The sequence below is a fragment of the Pempheris klunzingeri genome, chromosome 7, assembly GCF_042242105.1.
Source record: "Pempheris klunzingeri isolate RE-2024b chromosome 7, fPemKlu1.hap1, whole genome shotgun sequence".
Lineage (NCBI taxonomy): Eukaryota > Metazoa > Chordata > Actinopteri > Acropomatiformes > Pempheridae > Pempheris > Pempheris klunzingeri.
The window spans coordinates 26972579-26978718 of NC_092018.1; the positions used below are offsets into that span (position 1 = coordinate 26972579).

A 6140-nucleotide genomic window follows, 5' to 3' on the forward strand; every position below is an offset into this window, starting at 1 on the left:
AACATTCTCCACACACGAAACCTACCAGGTGCAGTCCACTAGTGAGCAAGAAATGCTAGACAGCTGCTGTTACTCATTCAGTGAGAGGGAAACTGGGTGGGAGGAGGGAACACGCCTGGGAGGCAGTTTCACAGACTCTGCTTCATATTTCCCTCTTTGGTTTCTGCATGTTAACTAAAGGGTTCATAATGTACACCGCAACATACCAAACTTGTGCCATTTTTTATGTATAGTTCCCAACAAGCTTGTCATATTAACAGTTTTTAAAAAGGTACACGAGCTTAATCATTTCTAATACCCTGTCAGCACATTATGGTGCGGTGCTAAGCACTGCGGTTACTATATAACCCCAATTCATGACCATCCTGTGCCATTAATGTGTCATAACCTTTTGCAAGTAGAACCGCCGTGGTGACACCAGTGAAACAACCAGCAATGCGGCAGCTTTATGATAAAAACTAAATTTCTTGGGCTGTAGTCAACTAAAGAAAATCTCAGTCGACTGACACCTACTCTTCCAACAACTGGAATCACCCGTTTTCTTCTTCTGCTCCCTGTTCTTTTTCTTGCGCTCTCATATTAATCACTCCCTTCATACAGCATCGCAGCATAATAAATACACAAAAATAATGGATTAAGAAGGCTTCTCTTTTTATGAAGGCACCATCAGCCACCAATCGACTGACCCATCATAAGATGTCAGCCCTACTTTTATTTACTCTTGTTCTTTTAAATAACATTTAAAATATTCCTATCAGATGGAGTATTACTAAATTAGAATGATGGAGTACGTGGTTCTTTAAAATACAGACAATTTATGATATTTATGCCTTTGAAGGACAGATTTTTAAAAAATTTTAATGGACATCTCTTGTGATTTACGATGATGCAACATGCTTCCCCCCCCCCTACAAGAATTTACTGCGAGGATTCATCTTTCACAGACAATAAAATGAGCAAGAACTCTCCCCTTTCCAGTTTCATAACTGTGTTGTGTTTCATAATACGAGCAGAAATTGAACTAGCGGTGAAACGGTCTCCCCGAGGCACCACACTGAGCACGGGATTATCTTTGCCCCCATTACCCTTTTGGAAAAGGGAGAGATATCTCCTCACTCTCGTTTAACTCCTTGCAATCCTAACTGCTAAGCTGACACAGTCCTATGTGCGCACAGATCACAAGAAATGTCACACCAATGTGGATTATTATCAGACTCTGGTCTATAGACTGCCTTGTCAGACACGGCAACTGTCACCAGGCACCATCTGTGAGTAGAATACCTGAATACTTCAAGTGCCGACTAATCTGTGTCCATATTACCAATTAACCAAACTGTCAAGTACTCAGACTTTGGGTACTTGACGGTTCTATATTTGAATCGTTATGTCAAATATAACAATAGTTCTTATGTGTAGTCTGTGCATACATGGCAGTAAATACTGCTGCATTAGAGATGTGCAGCTTATATCATCAACCCAACTTCAGTTTTCACATCACCCTCATGTGTCTACAACACACAAAACGAAGGGTTAGAACTAAAAATAAATATCCAGCAGAGTATAACAATGCATGAATGCTGCCCCTTAGCACTCACTTTACAGTGAGTGTGTTTAGCCGTCTTGCCTGCGAGCGTCACTGTTTTGGTTCACTCTGACCTCATGGTCTTGCTTTTGGCTGCGGCGGGCACCTGTTGTCAGTGAAAAACGCCGTAAAGCCCATTGTACACTTCCTACTCAGCACCAAGAAGCAGACAGACACAGCTAGTGACTAGCTGGTACTGATTTTACTGTAGACAATGAATAAATAAATTATCATAAATAAATAATATATAATTTGGGGCATCTGACTGTTTACATTATTGGTCTACGGCTAAAAAGGCAGAAGCATTCTAGGAAATTTTAGAAAATTCCAGTGTGAGGCTGCATGTTCCTCATATGATATGGGCCCACAATATTGCCTGTTTTACAGTTTGTTGTCAGTGCTTCTGCTGTAAATGTTGCGCTGTGAATAAAGATAATATATTCAATTGTTCATTCACTAAGCCCGTAAACATCTGTGTGGCGTACAACACTGTCAGTGAACTTTTTTTAATGTCTTCTGCACAATCATCAAGTTGCTGCCAGTGTTTTCCAAAGTCGCCTGTCTAATGAGGATGTCCCCTGTCTGTGCAATCAATGCAATTCTTAATGTGTTTTGTCGTCAATTATTTTGCTAATATTTGTCAAACGCTGGAGGCGTTCACTGCTCAGCAGGACACAACCTCTCAGCTGAGCGTGAGGATGCGAGCCCACACACACACACTAGGAGCATGCGGGGATGGGACTGATACAAACAGAAAGGCACGTTCCTCTATCATCATGGTTGCATTGTTTTGCAGCTGGGGATACTCACATGTACACACAGAGCGAATCGCAAGTTGTTAATCAAAACTATTTTATTAGAATCAGCTGTCAAAAAAACTAAATGTCCATATTTATGGATTTCCCTTTCCAAGGGAGTAGCAACCTCTACTTACTGACTAAGGCTTTAGGAATTTTTGCTTCAATTGAAACCTGAATCAAATCCAGACCTGCTAACATTGTGACCCTTGATACACTTGTGAAATAAAAACATTCACCATTTTCAATGTATTCAATGTGTGTAGCTGTTGGTTACATGGCATCAACAACAAAGTGGATCACAAAATGAGATGTATTAAGATCATGGCTTACTGCATCTACTAAACCATTTCCTCTGGGAAACACTGGGTTACATAATCAAAAAGGACAGTTCACCAAAGGAACAAAAGCAGACATACCACTTACCACTACTGGTGTCTAGCTATGCAAATAGTGATGCAAATAGTGACATATTGCTGCCACCACCCAACACAGGACCATGTACCTCCACTATTTTGTGGGGGGCAGCAAGCAGATATTTCAAAGCCGGGAGATATAAAACTGAAACTATCTGTATAGCTCCAAGATAACACCAGTAGTGAGTGACAAATAATGTTTTGTGTGTGTTTTGGGTGAACAAACTCTTCTCTGACAAATGTGTCTTATCGCCAACGGAGTTCATTGAGCACTTGATCGAGATGGAAAACAAAATGAGCTCATCATTATATACATGTCACAAAAAAAAAACTCCCAGCCAAACATATATAGACAATATTTGTGACTCAAAAAAAAAACAACAACAGCACTTTAACACCCCCCAAAAAAGGCCACACTGATCGTAGTGCACATCACCCTGGCATTTAATGTGCATCCTTTGAATATCTGTAATATCTCATTTCCTTGTGTCATAGATTTTTAAATTTAACAGAGGGTTTAAAATCGACGCTATATAGAGTATTACATGCACAGGGAGTGTGACAGTATTAATCCATCCATCCAATCCATTCCAGTGATAAAAGGTGCATAAAATGTTCTCAAACTACAAAACTGACAACTAAAAAGTCAAATGAATCTGATTGCATTTCATTTTGGGAGCTGGTAAGAACAGACATCTGCTCATCTGCCCCTGGGAATCCCTCAAAAACCGTCTGGTTGTTTCTATTAACACGACGTTTGACAACATTACGCTCAGCTGGCCAGTGAGACAGCCTCCAACAACAACAATGCCTGCTTACAGGTGGATAACTTATCTTTCGCTAAAAGTGGTGACTCCTAAATCACCTCACGTAAGAATGAAGTTCAAACGTCAGTGATAAACTACGGTGGAGCACCACGGTCCAACTGTACGGCAGTTATAATGCCGCAATAATACAGCATCCAACCACGATATCTAACTCATCTAACGATCCCACTGAGGTATGTCAGAGACTTGGTATTAACCTGGTTGGGAAACTATAATCAGTGAATCACAGTTTATCACCCATTAGCGCTGCCGGCTAACGTTAGATTAGCTCTAGCACCGAGTCAACTTCGTGTAAAACCATTGTTTACAAACGTAAACCGGGCGGCTGTGTGAATAGCCAAGTTAGCAGGCTAACGAAGTTAGCCAAATACCACAATATACGTTAGTGACACAGTTAGTGGGAAGTTGCCATTGTTCATTAATGAGGATATTGGCAGTGCTGCGTGGGGAGTCGCGTGTTAACAAAGAAAACACCAATGTGGCGTTAATGTTGGGATTAAATCAGTTGGCTGGTGTTAGCCACTCCGTAGTTCTGACAGCTAGCGCAGGCAGCTAGCATCGTTAGCTAGTAGCTAGCTTAGCCTAGCCATGTAGCACGTGTTCCTGATTTATAAAATAATTGACTGGCTGACGATAGCCAGCCAACTAGGAGTGATGTGGTGATGTAAGAAAAGAGCTTGTTGGGCAGCCATCTAACATTACATTCCCCAAAGGTTCGACCTTTGTTCGAGCCGTGTAGCTATAACGTAACGTATAGCCTCGAAAAGGTCAACACTGCTATGTATGTTTCTCCTCCAAAGAATAGCCGGACCCCGTCGCCCAACAACAGAGCACACAGACCCCCCCAAACCAACGGACAGCCAGCAATGGAAGCTAACTAACCTTAGCGGCGGGGCAACACAAACCATTCGGCGGTGTTGTCGCACAGTAGCTGTCCCGATCCTCGTCAGTCGGTCCGATTTCGCTAAAGAGCCTCTCGCTTCGATTGAGTGTCTCGCCCGTGAATTAATCCAAATGAAAGAGTAGTTTTCGTTTTCATTTGTTCCGCTGGCGGTTTTCAGCTATGTCGTGCCTGTTCCTGCACTACACAGTGGTCTAGCACTACTCCCTAAGCCGCTGCTGCTGAGACCATAGCGGGGCTGGACCGCCTCTCTCTCTCCATAGGTCCGCATGCTCTGTCGCCCCTCCTCTTTACTCAAGGACTGCACTTTTCCCATGCCCACAACAAATATACTGGCATAGTGTTAAAGCCAGCGAGATCAAAACAAAAAAAATCTTTTGCTTAGGCTTTGCACTTCTCTCGACACATTATTTAGCACGTCTGATGAGCATTTCTGCACAGGAACAGTGCTTATTTCTGTACATACCATCCTGTACAAACATGTCTCTCTATAGATTACTGTAAGAGTTAGTTTGCTGTGTTGCACACATTTTACTTCTTTACAAATATAAAGGCTATATGTTGCTCTGATCTCCATCATAATCTATCTATCTATCTATCTATCTATCTATCTGTCTATCTGTCTAGTGTTTGGGTTTATGATGGCCTCAATCCCGACATCCTTGTTGCTCGAATAAACATATTGTTGGCACACACCATCATATCATCAATAACGTGTATTGTCCCTCTCACACCACAGCTATGCGGACAAAACCCCCCAGTATTCTCTCTCCCTCCCACCCTGCTCCGGTCTGAACTCGGAGGTTCCAAAAGGGGTCAGTTCAAGCGTTGACACTCCAGGAAGTCTACATCTGTGCTGCTTGATGCCCGTGGAGAAGCACAAGCTGTGAATACAGTGACTTAACATTGAAGGATAGCATTTGGGAGATCACAACATACCACGCTGTGTGCGCGTAGTTGACGACTCTGATGAAACCGGTGCCCTGTAAATGGACTGAATCCTCTCGGTCAGCTACACTCGCCTCTAAAACCGCCACCCGTACTGCAGCAATTTCAGCCACAGAAAAGATTCTGTTTGAGAGTATTTAAGTCAGCCAGCGTGGCTCATTAAAGACAGAAACATGCTGTGATTTAATCCTGGTTTTGACAGGCTAAGGTAATTAGTCTCACTTCACTTTATGTCCTATACTTTTGACATTGTGTTATGTCACTTCACCTGGAAAAGGCTTTGGCGTCCTGACTTTGCCATATAACTCTCTGGCACACTTCAGGCAGGCTATAACTTGACCTAAATTTCAGCGGCAGCCTTCTCTATGATGTCAGATGGGATTGTTTTTCTTCCCTGTGTTTTTCTTTCTGCTCTGTGGTTTGGGAGACCCCCTCTAACCATCAGTGCAACCACCATCTCTTCATCCAGCCATCACAGAGCAGGAAAGAGAACTGTTTATTTCAGCCGGGCTCTCTGGACCCAGGCGCACGTCGGAATAATCTATCCTCTATCTTGGCAATGCCCAATTTGTCAGCTCACTGATAAAGCACAAATGTTTCTCACTCGCCAGTTTTGATGTCAACAGCTGTGTTTCATCTGCAGCCAGATCCCCCATAGAGTTAAATGGA

At 42.7% G+C, this 6140-nt stretch overlaps 1 protein-coding gene across 4 annotated transcripts in view; it reads right to left on the reverse strand.

Moving 5' to 3' along the window:
- Positions 1–4707, reverse strand: part of ncor2 (nuclear receptor corepressor 2) — an 81035-nt gene extending 76328 nt beyond the window's left edge. For all 4 annotated transcript variants that reach the window (XM_070834492.1, XM_070834494.1, XM_070834491.1 and 1 more), the window contains exon 1: positions 4505–4707. The gene's annotated coding sequence lies outside the window, so the exon portion shown is untranslated. The remainder of the gene's footprint in view (positions 1–4504) is intronic.
- Positions 4708–6140: the final 1433 nt, after the last annotated feature.